Below are 17,389 nucleotides of genomic sequence, written 5' to 3'. Positions count from 1 at the left end.
AGATCAAAAGAGACAAAGAAGGGCATTACATAAGGGTACAAGGATCAATGCAACAAGAAGAGCTAAGGATCCTAAATACATATGCACCCAATACAGGAACACCCAGATACAAAAAGCAAGTTCTTAATGACCTACAAAGAGATTTAGACTCCCACACAATAGTAGTAGGAAACTTTAACACTCCACTGTCAATATTAGACAGATCAATGAGAGAGAAAATCAACAAGGATATCCAGGACTTGAACTCAGATCTGGACCAAGCAGACCTAATAGACATCTATAGGACTCTCCATCTCAAATCCACAGAATATACATTCTTCTCAGCACCACATCACACCTACTCTAAAATTGACCACATAATTGGAAGTAAGTCACTCCTCAGGAAATGCAAAGAACAGAAATCATAATAAACAGTCTCTCAGGACACAGTGCAATGAAATTAGAACTCAGGATTAAGAAACTAACTCAGAACCACACAACTTCACAGAAGCTGAACGACTGGTTTCTGAATGTTGACTGAATAAACAATGAAATGAAAGCAGAAATAAAGATGTTCTTCAAAACTAATGAGAACGAAGATACAACGTACCAGAATCTCTGGGACACATTTAAAGCAGTGTCTAGAGGGAAATTTATAGTAATAAATGCCCACATGAGAAGCGAGGAAAGATCTAAAATCGACAACCTATCATCAGAATTGAAAGAGCTAGAGGAGCAAGATCAAAAAAAAAAAAATTAAAAGCTAGCAGAAGACAAGAAATAACTAAGATCAGAGCAGAACTGAAGGAGATAGAGACACAAAAAAACCTTCAAAAAATCAATAAATCCAGGAGCTGGTTTTTTGAAAAGATCAACAAAATAGACCACTAGCCAGATTAATAAAAAAGAAAAGACAGAAGAATCAAATAGATGCAACAAAAAATGATCAAGGGGATATCACCACCAATTCCACAGAAATACAAACTACCCTCAGAGATTACTACAAACAACTCTATGCAAATAAACCAGTAAACCTGGAAGAAATGGATGAAACTTCCTGGACACGTGCACCCTCTCAAGCCTAAACCAGGAAGAAGTTGAAACCCTGAATAGACCAATAACAAGGGCTGAAGTTGAGGCAGCAATTAATAGCCTATCAACCAAAAAAAGTCCAGGCCCAGATGGGTTCACAGCTGAATTCTACCAGACATACAAAGAGGAGCTGAAAACACTCCTTCTGAAACTATTCCAAACAACACAAAAAGAGGGAATCTTTCCCAAATCATTTTATGAGACAAACATCACCCTGATACCAAAACTTGGCAGAGACTCAACAAAAAAAGAAAACTTCAGGCCAATATTCATGATGAACATAGATGCAAAAATCTTCAATACAATATCAGCAAACTGATTGCAACAGCACATCAAAAAGCTTATCCATCATGATCAAGTAGGCTTCATCCTCGGGATTCAAGGCTGGTTCAACATACACAAATCTATAAATCTAATCCATCACATAAACAGAACCAAAGACAAAACCACATGATTATCTCAATAGATGCAGATAAGGCCTTTGACAAAATTTAACCGCTCTTTATGCTAAAAATCCTCAATAAACCAGGTATTGATGGAACATATCTCAAAATAATAAAAGCTATTTATAACAAACCCACAGCCAATATTGTACTAAACAGACAAAAACTGGAAGTATTTCCTTTGAAATCTAGCACTAGACAAGGATGCCCTCTCTCACCACTCCTATTCAATATAGTATTGGAAGTTCTAGCCAGAGCAATCAGGCAAGAAAAAAAAATAAAGCATATTCAATTAGGAAAAGAGGAAGTCAAATTGTCTCTATTTGCAGATGACATGATTGTATATTTAGAAGTACCCATCATCTCAGCCCAAAATCTCCTTAAGATGATAAGCAACTTCAGCAAAGTCTCAGGATACAAAATCAATGTGTGGAAATCACAAGCATTCCTATAGACCAATAACAGACAAACAGAGAGCCAAATCATGAGGTCCCATTCACAATTGCTACAAAGAGAATAAAATACCTAGGAATACAACTAACAAAGGATGTAAAGGACCTCTTCAAGGAGAACTACAAACCACTGCTCAAGGAAATAAGAAATGACACAAACAGATGGAAAAAACATTCCATGCTCATGGTTACGAAGAATCAATATCATGAAAATGGCCATACTGCCCAAAGTAATTTATAGATTCAATGCTATCTTCATCAAGCTACCAATGAACTTCTTCACATAACTGGAAAAAAACATCTTAAACTTCATATGGAACCAAAAGAGAGCCGCATAGCCAAAACAATCCTAAGCAAAAAGAACAAAGCAGGAGGCATCATGCTACCTGACTTCAAACTATACTACAAGGCAGCAGTAACCAAAACAGCATGGTACTGGTACCAAAACAGATATAGACCAATGGAACAAAACAGAGGCTTCGGAAGCGACACCACACACCTACAATCATCTGATCTTTGACAAACCTGACAAAAACAGGCAATGGGGAAAGGAATTCCTGTTCAATAAATGGTGTTGGGAAAACTGGCTAGCCACGTACAGAAAGCTGAGTCTGGACCCCTTTCTCACACCTTACACTAAAATTAACTCCAAATGGATTAAAGACTTAAACATAAGACCTAACAGCATAAAAACCCTAGAAAAAAACCTAGGCAAAACCGTTCAGGACATAGGCATAGGTAAGGATTTCATGACTAAAATACAAAAGCAATGGCAACAAAAGCCAAATTAGACAAGTGGGATTTAATTAAACTTCAGAGATTTTGCACAGCACAAGAAACAGTCATTAGAGTGAACCAGCAACCAACAGAATGGGAAAAAAATTTTTGCAATCTACCCATCAGACAAAGGGCTAATATCCAGAATCTACGAAGAACTAAAGCAGATTTACAAGAAAAAAGCAAACCCATTTGAAAGTGGATAAAGGATATGAACAGACACTTTTCAAAAGAAGACATTTATGAGGCCCAGAAACATATGAAAAAATGCTGATCGTCACTGGTCATTAGAGAAATGCAAATGAAAATTACGCTGAGATACCATTTCACGCCAATTAGAATGGCGGTCTTTAAAAAAGCTGGAGACAAACAGATGCTGGAGAGGATGTGGAAAAAGAGAAACATTTCTACACTGTTGGTGGGAGTGTAAGTTAGTTCAACCATTGTGGAATACAGTGTGGCGATTCCTCAAGGACCTAGAACTAGAGATTCCACTTGACCCAGCAATGTCATTACTGGATATATACCCAAAGGACTATAAATCATCCTATTATAAAGACACATGCGCAAGTATGTTCATTGTGGCACTGTTTACAATAGCAACGACCTAGAAACAACCCAAATGTCCATCAATGATAGACTGAATAAAGAAAATGTGTCACATATACACCATGGAATACTATGCATCTATAAAAAATGAGTTTATGTCCTTTGTAGGGACATGGATGAATCTGGAAACCATTATTCTCAGCAAACTGACACAAAAACAGAAAATCAAACACTGCATGTTCTTACTCATAGGTGGGTGTTGAACAATGAAAACACATGGACAGAGGGAGGGGAGCATCACACACTGGGGTCTGTTGGTGGGGGGCTATGGCAGAGACAGTGGTGGGTGGGAGGTCAGGGAGGGATAACCTGTGGAGAAATGCCAGATATAGGTGACGGGGAGATGGAGGCAGCAAACCACTTGCCATGTATGTAACTATGCAACAATCCTGCATGATCTGCACATGTACCCCAGAACCTAAAGTACAATAAAAAAAAATAAATAATTTTTTTTTAAAGAGTTACTGGATGGTTCTATCAAGGCTTCCTGGTCAGTGCTGAGGCCTTAAACAAGAAGGGAGTAAGGACGAAAGTGGACATTTGCTTTGGGTAAGCTGAGTTTGAAGTCAGGACATCAAAGTATACCGGAATCACCAGGACCAGGGCTAGGAGGACTCCTCCACCACTCAGACCCCTCCCTGTACTCTGGGCTTTCCCCAGGGACAGGAATCCCAAATGGCTTCTCAAATATGCCTCTACTGAAGCCCAGCATAAAATATCCCCCAGCCGGGCAGCCAGGTTTTCTTATTGTTAGCGGGCTGAAAAGAAGGCTGTTATTTCACAGCAGAGAAAAAAGTTAATCACAGATTAGGACTGCCCAGAAAATATTGATGACTTCATCCACCTGAGCATTAGCCTCGGGGAAGTGTTCACTGCTCCTTACTTGTCAGACCAGTCCAGCCAGTTCCCCCACTCCCTCTTTAAAATGTAGGCCCAGACTTTAACAAAAGCCTGGACCCATGAATAGACAGCATTCATAAGCAGGTTCTGACTCATTCTGCAGACCTACTGCGTGCCCTGCCTTCTAGACTTCTGATTGGAGAAGGTCTCCATTACCTTCCAGCTTGCCTTGTCACCGGACCTTCCCTCCCCCCCTCCCTCTCTCATTACAACTTTTATCTGGCGGCACCATCACCCAGGGAGACTCCAAAACAGAAAACGAGACAGACAGTGGTTACAAAATAAAAGTGCCCGTGTTTGGAGGTAAGGGGATTTCTCAGCTCTGACCATCCAGATTGAGGACTAAAGAATCTATCCCTTTGGGTAAGATGAAGATGGATGAAATTCAAACTGTGTTTGAAATAAAGATTTCACAAGTTATTATTGTTGGTTCCAAAGTATTAGGCAAATACTACAGGGGCATATGGGCAGCCCACAGAGCGGGAAGCAGGAAGCAGAAAGCTCTCTTAGGTTGGTACAGGCAGGGGCACCAACTCTGTCCCCTTGAACTGGAAGATCACCTTCACACATTAAGGTTGTGAGTTCAGCTGGGTAAAATGCACACTACACAGACACCCCTGAAGCATGTGACATTCCCCAACACCTCCAGCTTTGGCTGTAACGGAACTAGGGTGGATGCCAAGAGAAGATACCCCAAATGCATGTCGGTGAGCTTGAGAAACGAAGCTTCAGTAGAAAAGGCAGAGGGTAATCCTGACCAGGAAAATATATGTATCACACTTCTTTAGGCAATAAACCTTCCTATGGTTCCCACTCTCTTGGAACGTTTCTCCTCTGACCCGTCCCCTAGCCTAGGTTGGCCCCCACTCACTCATCCTCTGGGCCAGTCATTTGGCACACAATGGTGTAAGCAGTATACATTTGTTGTGTTTCTGAGGAAGCCCTGTGGGGAGAGAATGGGTTGGGGGGCAGGATCTGGAAGCTTCCACATATATCTGAGTGTGTGTGTGTGTATGTGTGTGTGTGTGTGTGTGTGTATATGTGTGTGTGTGTGTGTGTGTGTGTGTGTGTGTGAGAGAGAGAGACTCTTTTTGTAGAGGATTAGTTGACTATGTCATTGTTGTTTCCGAAGATGGAAGACAGAATCATCAGAAGTTACAGTGACGGAGTCCCTGCTCAGTGCCCATGGGGGAAGGCCCAAACCCTCAGTCTCGCTTTCAAGGCCCTAGATGACCTGCAACCCCTCTCCTCCTCCTTTTCTTTTGTAAGCTTTTTCTTACTATCTCCCTGCCCGAGGCTTGTACCCACCAACCGTTTAAAGTATCATTGGTTGGTGATACCACAAACGATAAAGCACGGGACTGGCCTTCTCTCCAGCTCAGAACACACCTGCTTTAGCACAAGCCTGTTCAACCCACAGCCCGCAGGCTGCATGTGGCCTAGGATGGTTTTGAATGTGGCCCAACATAAATATGTAAACTTTCTTAAAGCATTATGAGCCGTTTTTCTGATTTTGTTGTTGTTGTTGCTGTGCATCAGCTATTGTTAGTGTATTTTACATGTGGCTCAAGACAATTCTTCTTCCAACGTGGCACAGTGAAACCAAAAGATTAGACACCCTGCAGTCTTTTTGCTCATCTAAATGTCCACCTCTTTCAGGCCCCAGTGTGTCCCAGCTCCTCTGAGGAGCCTTCCCTGGGTTCCCACTCTCTTGGAACGTTTCTCCTCTGACCCGTCCCCTAGCCTGCGTTGGCCCTCACTCACTCATCCTCTTTGCCAGTCATTTGGCACACGATGGTGTAAGCAGTACACGTTGTTGTGTTTCTGAGGAAGCCTTGTGTGGAGAGAATGGGTTGGGGGGGGCAGGATCTGGAAGCTTCCAGTGAACGAAGAGGATGATATCAGAGCTACTACCAGGTGAGAAGGCTCCGGATTATTAAGAACCAAAGAGGTGGTGTTCCAGGGGTCAAGGAGAGAGAGCCCAGAGTGAGCAGGCCACTCGAGCATGTAGGGGAAGAGCAGGATTTGAGCTGGAGGGACACCAGGAGAAGACAGGGAGACTAAACCGACACCCTCCACCACAGGGAGTTGAAGGTCACAAGTATGGACAAGAGGATCAATCAAAACTTCTTTCTGTTCCCAATCCATCCAGTCCCGACGATCCAGAGAGCAGGGGAGGCACCTGTCCACAGGTACTGGGCATGATTGATGAGACAGTACCCAGGAGCCCAACTTCCTCCAAGCCAGAGAAAGGACAGAGACGCTAAGATCTGCACACTTCCTCATTTTAGAGAACGGGGGAGACCCATGTTGGATTTGGACCATGGTTCTTATTTGTATTATGTTCTGAGTGGTAGATGTGCTTAATCCCAGCACCTGCCTAAACCCATGACAACAGTGGCTTTCCTGCCGGAAGGACATTGTCACTTGATAGCACACGCCACACCTCACTTGCATGTCCCTGCTTCCAAGCTCTGGGGATTTCTAGGATTGTTTTCTCCTGGTTTCCTTGTGTCATGTGGGCTTGTTTATAAAGTATGTCCATATAGTAGTGCATAGCATGCTCTATTACAAAATACAAATGTGTCTCTCCAAGACAGCCTGGGGGGCAGTGAACTGGGGCGTGTCAAGGAGTTCAACTGAAATGACAGGGGGGCCCTAGCGGACACACAGTGCACCGCTCTTACACCATGAGCCTGACGCCCCAGCACAATCTAACCTGTGATGAAAGCAGAGCATTTAATATGCTCAACAGGTTTTTTAAAAAGAATAATAGCACGTGTTCCAAGTGTGGGATGGAGGCACACACTCTTCTGAGATGTGGAGCAAATTTCATATTTCAAAAGAGAAAAAAGGACAACAGTTCCTACTCAGTCACCAAATCTGATCCTCTAACCCAGAACTTCTCAGCCTGCCCGAGCCCAGAAGTGAGACTCCTTGTTAACACTACAGAAGTGCCATGGCTGTTTTGATTTTCCATAACGGACAGCATACCGCTCCAGGAGGCATATCCAATCTAAATGAACTAGCATCTGTGAAGCTTCCTAGTACAGTCCTGGCACATCTCAGAAGCTCAACTAATGTTCACTTCCCTTCCCAAGAAACCCTGAAGTTTTTGAAGGAATTGTGATTGGGAAGGCATCAGCACTTGCTTTTTGTCAATATAAATTTGGACCACTGGTCTGCCGAGGGTGGTCCCTGCCAGCAGCTGTGGGCTACTAGGGAAGCATAGCACAACTCTCCTCCCCGACCCAAGGAAGACCTCATTGCTCACCAATGTCCTCTTTCCAATGTCCCTCATATCCCCGGCCGAGACCTTCCCTTCGGTCACGCCACGCGGTCAGAGCCAGGGTTGCCACTGTCTCCTGGAAGCCAGTGCAGTTCTTGGAACTTAGAAGATGCACACAACATTTTGTTAAAGAACAAAGAGATGGAGGAATTTTTTTTTAAAAGAAAATAAACAGAGAGAAAGGGGGTGAGATGAAAATTGTGGCTGAGGCTTTGTTTTAAGGCTGAAAACGGGACACTCAGCTCATTCTCAATGAAACTTCAACATCAATGATTCAAATGTCTTAGAAATTGTATGTTGGAAGGGGAAATAAAATGATTTTTCAGCTCTTTTAGTCTTACTAGTATCTAAATGAAGCATAGATTGTAGAACGGCGTTCAGAAGGGAATTAAATTTGGATTCCATCCTTCCCAGAGACTGAGGCCCTGCTTGTCCCTGGGACTCAAATGGAGAATCCCTGCCACCACTCGCCTGCCTTCATCTGACCACACTGTGCTGAGCGCCCAGCCCCAGGGTATAGCTGAGCTCTGCACCAGCTGCCCTGAGCCACTTGGCTGGGTGCCCTCCCAGAGCCTCTCTACCCTGTCCCCTGGCTCTCCATGCCCTGTGGTCTTCTTCTCTTGGACTCCTAAAACTTCTCCACATCTGCTCAGCTTCACACAAAAGGGCTCATATTTTACAGGCTGAGAGCTCCCTTCCTGTGTGTTGGCAGACTAACACATCACATTGCTTGGTTTAATCTTCAAGTACTTTTTCTCTGTTTTTACTTATAAAATTAATATAAGCATATGCTCTCTTAATCAACACAGTTTGGATAAAGCAAGAGTTCCTCTGGGCCCTCCCACTTCCATTTGCATTTTCTTTTCTGTGGACTAGCTGGTCATCTTCTTCATCTTTTCGTCTACGAAGTTGTTGATCTTGGCCTTTTTTCTTTTAATAGATAAGAGTTTTTCACAGAGCCTAGATAACCATCTAGAATTCATGTGTATATGTATACACATTACACACATACATATACATATGCACACACACAAATATGTTAGAAATATCTTCTCCAACTCCGTTGCTTATCTTTGATCTCAGCTTCTAGAGGTTTCTGATTTTGAATCAGAAGTTTCACGTTTCATTGAAAGTAGACATCACTCTTTCTCTATTTGCTTTTGTGATTTGTGTCTTACTCAAGGCCTTCCTTTTCCTAGCCCTATGTCATAAGCATGCTCTCCACTATTTTCTTTTGGTCCTTAATCTGCCTTCCATGGATAGCCAATGTCCTGCACGTTTGGTAATGACACCTCCCTCAGTGAAGTGCAAGGCCACCTTGACCCCAGCTCCCATGGATCTGTCTTCAGGGGAATTTTGAGACTGTTTTTGCTTCAGGATATCAGGAACTCCTTCCTTCCTGATTCTTGGAAAAGTTTACTGTTTGCTGCTGGCTTTCTGGTCTCTCCTCCTTGTCCAAATGGGGCATGGAAGGTAATCAGAGTCAGTCCAGAGGTTGCTCAAAGTCTCACTTTATCTCCAGCCACTATTTGCTAACTCATTTGAGAATTCTGCCAAGATAAATATCAGACAGACCGTCCTATGGTTCACTCAGTCTGCTCCCAGGAAATCTAGGGCATGTGTCTGCTTGGCTCTTCTGGCATCCCTGACAGTGACTGGTCTCTGCATGGCCTTTCATTGGCCAGGATCTCCCAAGGGAAATGTCCGCCAGCAGAAAAAGTAGGGAACAAAATCCCTTTTAACAGTGGAAATACACTGCAGAAAACAAACCTAGTCTAAACCTAGTCTGAAAGAGTTCACCCTCCCTCTCTCCACCTGATCACTCTTGAGATGACAATTTCAAACCCCACACAACATTCACAATGTGTTATTCCCCTGCAATTACCTTGTTGGTTTCCTCCATTTAGAACATTGAGGGGTACAGGGGATGCTGCTCCTCAGTCTCTTGATTATCGGGACATACTCCCATGCTCAGACAGGTCCATAATGCACGCTTCTCCCACTCTTCATGCCTTTTCTGGCCAACCCTCCTTCTCTCCCAGAGAATTTTAAAAACCTGTCTGCTACAAAAAGCAAAGAATTCTAGTTGCTTCAGAAAAACACATAACTGGAAGATCCACTCCCTGATCATGGATAGCTTACTACAGATCTAGAAACACGAAGAAGAGATTCGAAGATGCTGCACACGTCCTATGGGAGTGGGAGAAAAGCTGCTGCTTCCTTTCACGTTAAAACAGAGAGAGTCATTTCAGCCTCGCAAGGATGACCAGCTCCACTGAAATTACATTATAGCATCACATTTTCTTCTCACGTAAACATTCCAGTGGGAGAACGACTGCTTTTTGAAGACACCTGTGGCACGATGAACAGCAGTCAGTGGAATCAAGACAAAGGTGAAGTCCTCCTTCTGCCTCCTTCTCACCATGGCACCTTGAGAGAGTCCCTTTGTCCCTCTGGCACTTCCATTTTTTCATTTGCAAAATAAAGATGATCCCATCTACACCACCGTGTTTAGAAATGACACAAGCCACAAGTTCACAGAAAACCTCTGCCACCTCAAAGGTACGGAATTGCTGGTGAGGCTCCTTGTCTGAGAGCCGGTCTCTGGTCCCCCCAGGGCCAAGTCTACTAGCTGTTCTTTGGAAAATAAAAGTTGGAGGCATTAAAACTGGGCTCTTCTAAATGTTAAGTTTTATAAATTTTATAAGGTGAAACTCAGTCTTTAGATCACTGGTAGAAATGTCTCTTGGGGGTTGTATGGTTTTCTAACATGGAGTGGGGACAGGTTACCTAGCAGAAGCATGTAGGCCAGGGCTGAGAGGCTGGCACCATGGCAGGGAGGGTGGTGCTTGGGGAGGGAAGGCCTCCTGCTGTGGCCCTCATGGATTCTCCACTTCCAGGCAGATTTTGTGACCTCAGAAAAGCTGGCCTGGTGTGCAGGCTACTGACATTGCCCATGCTGCTCCTGCCTGGCTACTGGAACCATCTGTCTGGAGTCTGTGGATGGCAGACCTCCTGATTGTATGGAGTGTGGGTTTTGTGTGGGAACAGGGGGTCTCACTGTCATCCAGGCTGGAGTGCAGTGGCACATACCACCACGCCGGGATAATTCTTTTATTGTTTTGTAGAGACAGGTCTTACTATGTTGCCCAGGCTGCTCTTGAACTCCTGGGCTCAGGTGGTCCTCCTGCCTCGACCTCCCAGAGTGCTGTGATTATAGGCATGAGCCACCATGCCCAGCCGTGGAGTATGATTTTTAAAGGTACCTCTGAGGTGAATTTGAAAACCAGTTCAGGAAGCTGGAAAGGAGTAATTCCTAGAATCCTGTGCAACTGCTGGGTTCACTTAGTATTTCCAGTGCCAAGAGGGGCCCGAGGTAAAGAGGAGCAGATGACATGGGAGTCTTGCCAAACAGGGAGATGGGACCAAGGTGGAGGGGAGGTAAGGCTCTGTGCCCAGCTGTGGGGGAGGGAGGAAGCTTCTGGAAGTCCTCTGGGGTTGTGGTGCCCATTTGTTTTGCTAAAGCCAGTGTTAACAAGGGTTTCAGCCCCATACCCTGGCTCCCTGATCCTGCCCCAGCCCAACCTTCCCTGCACTAGGCTTCATCCCGTTTCTCCTCTTGCATTTGCCACTCCCCTGCCACCCATCAATGACACCACCAAAGAAATTGCACCTGTATTGGTCACTGCAGTACATGGCTGCATGCAGTACATGGCCAATCCCACTCCATCAGCCTGGAAAAGTCATCTCTTGTAGTTGAGTCAGCTGCAAAGTAGGGTTAATAATGCAGCCTGGCAGACTACGTGATTACACTTAGTAAGAGGACTCAGGTTAAGAACATTCCTAAGGTGATCTCCAAAGAATCCCAGAGACTGTGAATAAAATGTTAAAATAACCTTTCTCCCTTCCCTGTCCCTGCCTCTCATTTATCCTTGAGAGAAGGTCAATGAGGTGTTTCCCTGAGGCCAACTTCCAGGTAACACAAGCATCAAGGGTACCTCTTAGCACTTAAATAAAGCACGTTATTCTTCTAGCATTTTATGTGACTGTCCTTCTAGAAGTGTACACATTTCCTGCCTTTAGAAACAGTGCACAAGGAATTGGAGTGAAGGGTTTTCTTCAGGCCCCAGGAGGGCAGGCGACAGTACTCTCCCTGGTGGTGTGTTATGCAAATGAAGCCCCACCCATTAGTCCTGGGTCCTTCACCACGGAGACCAAGACTGGGCATCATTTTGTTTGAATTCTCTCTCTCTCTTTTTTTAGTTTACATGAAGGCAATTTATTAAAAGAAAATATTTTAAGGAGTCCTGTTTACAGATGGCAACCATGGTGACCCCCCACTTCCTGCAGGTGCTATTAGAGGGGTTGGGGGTGACATCCTCAATGCACCTGATCTTCATACCCGAGCAGGCCCCAGGTTCAGGGATCTCAGTTCTAGCTCCTTCTGTGGTCTGGAGTTTGATGTAGGGCAGTGAGGCCTGGCTCCTTGCACCTTTAGGCCACATCCTGGTGGCCAGCGTGGCAGCATGTGGCAAGGATTCACCTGGGCAACCTTTACCTTCATCCCACCAGTCACACAGCACGTGTTTTTTGTTTTTCTTTTTTGCCGAAGGATCAGTGACATGGACAAGTGTGTCATCGAAGGATGTAAAGATATGGTAGACGCCAAATACATTCTCTCCTTTAGCCACCTGAGGTCAGGGGCTGATGATCTGTTCTTCCTTCTTTACCTTCCCCTTTCAAGGTGCCAGTTCTGCACATCATCTCCAGACTCTGCACCAAAAGTGCTGTGAATTCTTAGATCTGCCTTTGAAGTCCCTTTTCTTTCTGTGTCCTGTTGCCGGCTGCCATCTCCGGCTCTCCCTGCCTCCTCTTGGCTCCGCACCCTACCTTGGCTCCCAACTCCTCTTTGTGGGAAACCCAACACCCAGGGTGATCAGAATGGCCTTTAATAGGGAGGCAAGGATGAGTTTGCAGCAGCTCAGAGACTCTCAGTGTTTGAGCTGTGCATTCTTAGCCCTGAGCAAACACAGGCTGTTGTTGTGGGTCTGACTGCCAGACCCAGAGGCCCTGGGTGCATTTGTATAATACACCTCCTACTTGGTGGCTGGGTGTGTCCTCGGATTTATTTTAGAATAGTCGTTTTCTATTTCTGTGGAGAATTGTGCTACCAGCATGGATGCTTTATTGGAAGGATCCAATAAAGAAAACAGTGTGTGGTCTCTTGAACTTGGGTTATAGTATAATCGTATTACAATAGGAGGCAGCACGGTCTAGCGGCTCGGAGCTTGGGCTGCTTGGTTTTGCCATTACGAGATCTACGTAGCTTCTGTCCTCATTAAATTACTATATACAAAGAGATGAGTGGAGCAGAGGTCTCCATCTCTGTTGAATCCTGCCAAGTCCTCATATGAGGGCCTGGCACAGATTATGGGACTGGGAGTATGCCTGCCCCTCCCAGGAGAAGTGGGGAGGTGCATTAACCCCTCGAAAACAGGACGAGAGGGGCAGGGAAGGGGTGGGAAGCTGTCAGGACAGGGGGGCCTAGCTTGATGGTGGCTTTGTCACATCCCATATTTAGCCCAAGATGGGGCTATTTTGGAGCCAATTCAGCTCCAGGGGATAGTTTTTTTTTTTCTTTTTGTAAGATTCAGAACCACTCTGAGATAAAACCAATCCTTATTTGTAAAACTGAAATAATAATACAAGCTGCCTAATAGGGCTATTGTGGAAGTTAAATGGAGAAATGTACATCAAAGGCTAAGAACAGGGCCCAAGACAGAACAAGCACTCAGCAACAGCTAGCACTCAACAACAAGCACTCAGCAACAGCTAGCACTCAACAACAAGCACTCAGCAACAGCTAGCACTCAACAACAAGCACTCAGCAACAGCTAGAACGCAACAAGCACTCAACAATAGCTAGCACTCAACAACAAGCACTCAGTGACAGCTAGCACTCAACAGCAAGCACTCAATGACAGCTAGCACTCAACAACAAGCACTCAATGACAGCTAGCACTCAACAACAAACACTCAATGACAGCTAGCACTCAATAACAGCTAGCACTCAACCACACTACACAGTGTTGTATGTTGTTGAGTGCTTATCCTGTCCTGGGGCCTGTTCTTTGAGGGCTGTGTTCTTTGCTATCTTTGACAGCATTTCTGAAATCATTTTGAAAATTATTTTTCCCTTTCTTTTTTATCAAATGCTGTCCCTATAGCTACCAGGCACAGAGCAATGGGGTAAGGGTCTTTTTCTTCTGTTTTTAACAGCACAACCTTCTTAGCAAACCTTTCCTGGCTTTCTTTAGAGTTGCCTCAGAAGGACACTGTGTTGCATTTGAGAGTTGTATATCAGGCAGGCCTTTGATACTGGTTGACACTTTTTGAGGTTTCATGGCACTGGAGAGACCACTTTCTGTTCCTCCTGAGGAGTAGACTGAATCAGGCTGTTAGGTGGAGGTGACACTTCCCTGTAGTCCCCTATTACACCCCAAGGACCCATGCATTGTTCCCCACAGAGGTCTTCACATTGCAATGAGAGGAGGCAAACTCTTGTGGGACCTTGGAAGAAGTATCAATAGTGTTCAATAATCCCAAGTTAAGGTGAGAATTCTTTTTAATTTCACAGGAACCCTGAGTTGAAGGAAGTCCTGCTCATCCAGTTCACGGGGCACTGACTGCTGGGGTCATAGTCAAACAGCACACTGAATAGGTTCTGGCTCTCTTCTGACTTAAAAATCCCAGAGTCGTCTTGGGCCAGGTCTGAAGAATATACTTTATAAGCTGAAGCACAGGACATATTGGGCTTTTGGGTCTTTTCCTTGAGAATGTGTCACTATTACCTCACTGTTAGGTGAACCTATGGAACTAAAACTTGAGGCGAGACACATTCTTCTATCTCTTGGGACAAACCTTTCCAGAAGGTCTCCTTGGAACTGAGTCATGGAGATGGTGTAGTTGGAGAGCCAGCCATGCTGTGAGGGAAGAGGGAGCTGCCATGGTCTAAACACTTGTGTCCCCCCAGAATTCACATGGAAAAACCTAGCCCCCAGTGAGGACACTAGGAGGTGGGGGCTCTGGAAGGTGCTTAGGTCTTAAAGGCAGAGCTGTCATTAATGGGATCAGTGCCTTATAAAAGAGGCCCCAGAGAGCTTGCCTGCCCCTTCCACCATGTAATGACACAGCAAGAAGGTGCCTTCTATGAACCAGGAAACGGGTCCTCATTAGACGCCAAATCTGCCAGTTCCTTGGTCTTAGACTCTCTAGCCTCCAGAACTGGGAGAAATAATTTCTGTTGTTTATAAGTCACCCGGCTTGTGGTATTTTGTTACAGGATCTGAAACACATTAAGACAGTGGCACTTAGAATCAGATGCTTGGGGCCATACTCCTTGAAGTTAGATTTGGCTTGTGACTCACTTTGGCCAAATAATTTTGAGTTGCAGTAATGATGTCTCTTTGGGAATAGACCTTCAAGCCCAAGGCTTGATACACCATGTCCCCTTTCCCCTGCCATAGAGACTGATGGCACTACTGTGGTGGGGTGGGGGGTGGTGGGGTTCTTCCATCCAGTACCCCTGAGTGAAGGTGACAGAGAATAGAACCTTGCCAATTCAAGATGGGCATGTAGCATGCACAAAAGATAAATGTGTACTGGGTGCAGACACTGAGTTTTGGGTACATTTTTCACCATAGCATAATCAGCTTGTCCTGGTGGATAGAGTTAATAGCCAACAATATTCCCTAATAACCATATTTTACACATGCCCAGTGGAACCTTATAAATGTGAGAGCTAGGAATCTTCCCATTTTACAGATGAGAAAACTGAGACCCTGACCAGTAATAACTCATACTTGACTCTGAAACTGGAACCTTAACCACCTATCACCACCTGCCAAGCCTAATCTGTAGCAGGCAACCAGCACACTCACATTGAATCTCTCAGACGTTTGCTCTGGGCTCTGCAGACATTGGCAGACACTGGTCCTTTCCTTTGTTTCTGAGAGAAGAGAAGGCATTTGTCATGGGAAAAGGGGTGGGGAGAGGAAAGAGAGCTCCCAAGAAATACACCCATCCATCTAAGTCCACAGGAGGCCAAGTCAAAGTTATAAAGTCGCTCTGTATCTACTGCTTGGCGAACCCCCATGAAGCCACCAGAAATAAAAAGTTCTGAGAAAAGGGATAATGGGGCTTTCCTCAGATAGTAATGAGTTATTTTGGATCAGACGCCCACTGGGCCAAGAGTGTGACTGGCTTAGCCAGTTTGGACTGCCATAGCAGAACACCATAGATGGGATGACTTGTAAACAACTGAAAATTACCTCTCACAGCTCTGAAAGTCCAAGATCAGGTGCCAGCATGGCCGGGTTCTGGCAGGGACCCTCTTCCAGGTTGCAGACTTCAACATCTCATTTCTTGCATGGTGGAAAGAGAGCTCTCTGGGGTCTCTTTCATAAGGGCGCTAATCCCATTCATGAGGGCTCCACCCTCACGACCTCATCACCTCCCAAAGGCCTCATTTGGCGGGACACAAGCAGTCAGTCCATACTGTGACACACAGGAGAAAACTGCAGGCCAGACAGGGAGAGTGGCAAGGAAGGGAACAGGGGCTTCCTCTCAGCAGGGCAGCTGCCATTCTGCTGAGCATCTACAGGTGGGAAGACGGCCAAGTGTTGCCAGAGCATCCCATTTTCCAAGACAAGTTGGAAAATACAGATTTTCTTTTTAACATAAAAGGTCAGCTCCTGATCTTTAAACCTTGATACGTCATTAAACAACTTAAAATTCACATGTGCCAAGCAAAACACATTCCAGACTGTAGCCCCCAAGCCTTCAGTCTGTGACCTCTGGAAAGATCTAGAATCATTTTGCTGCTTAAAGGAATGTTACTGGGCGCAGAATCTCCTCATCTGAACAGGAATATGTCTGGAAATGCTGTCTCCTGCCTGACGTGTGGGTGGAGCTGGCTGCCATCTGGATCAGGGTGTTTCAGAACCACCACCTGCTACAAGGTGTCTGACATTTAATAACTAGGGACTCAGTTCTTGTTTGGGGGCATTGTCTCCGTTAAAAATAAATGAACTTTGACTGCCTTCTCAATGACTTTTCGCTTAGAAAAAAGCAGTAAGTATGAAGACAAGACCCTGAAGTTTGGCCAGTGGGTGGGATGGTGCAGAGAGGACTCCCTGGGAAGGGACAGAAGAGGAAGTAAAAAGAAGCTGGGTGTGCGTGTACCGGGAGGACTTGCCCCAGTTCATGGTTTATACTCATGGTACCCAGTGTTGGCCTCCAACACAGTCCTGAATTCCCAGCAATGCCTGAGAAAGGTGAATGGGCCTTCAGGGAGGGAGGCTTTAGCTGGGCCGAGGAAGCTGTTGAAGTAGAGCCTCTCAAACTCAGTTCTCTCAAAGGCATGCAGAAATTCCATCTGTGACTATTTGTACAAATGCTGATGTTCCCTCCGCACACTTGCCTGTTCGGACTCTTCTGATTTTAAGCAGGTTCTGGGAGAAGACAGTCTGTACACACTCAGAGGGTGAATATATACAACGTCAAGGCCATAGAGAAAGACAGAACTCTGACCCACCATCTGTAGCAGTCAGCCCAGAAGCCAGACAACAGCCCCTATAACAATCAGCCCCCAAATTCTAGGACTCAATTAATAACTGACAGGTTCCCTGGGTTGTTTCTGTTTTTGTTTTTTTGCGATGGAGTCTCACTCTGTCCCCCAAGCTGGAGAGCAGTGGTGCCATCTCAGTTTACTGCAACTGCCATGACTCCCTAGATGTTTTTTTTTTTTTTGAGATGGAGTCTCGCCCTGTCCCCCAGGCTGGAGTACA

The 17,389-nt window shown here is 45.2% G+C and overlaps 1 pseudogene; it reads right to left on the bottom strand.

The window, feature by feature from the left end:
• Nucleotides 1-10,727: 10,727 nt before the first annotated feature.
• On the bottom strand, nt 10,728-14,349 carry LOC116526968 (annotated as a pseudogene).
• Between the last annotated feature and the right edge of the window lie 3,040 nt (nt 14,350-17,389).

Source organism: Sapajus apella, unplaced genomic scaffold (genome assembly GCF_009761245.1).
Source record: "Sapajus apella isolate SASKATOON/1434 unplaced genomic scaffold, GSC_monkey_1.0 scaffold52, whole genome shotgun sequence".
Taxonomy (NCBI): Eukaryota; Metazoa; Chordata; class Mammalia; order Primates; family Cebidae; genus Sapajus; species Sapajus apella.
Note: the sequence above shows the minus strand (reverse complement) of the source record. Positions and strands in the feature narration are given on the sequence as shown.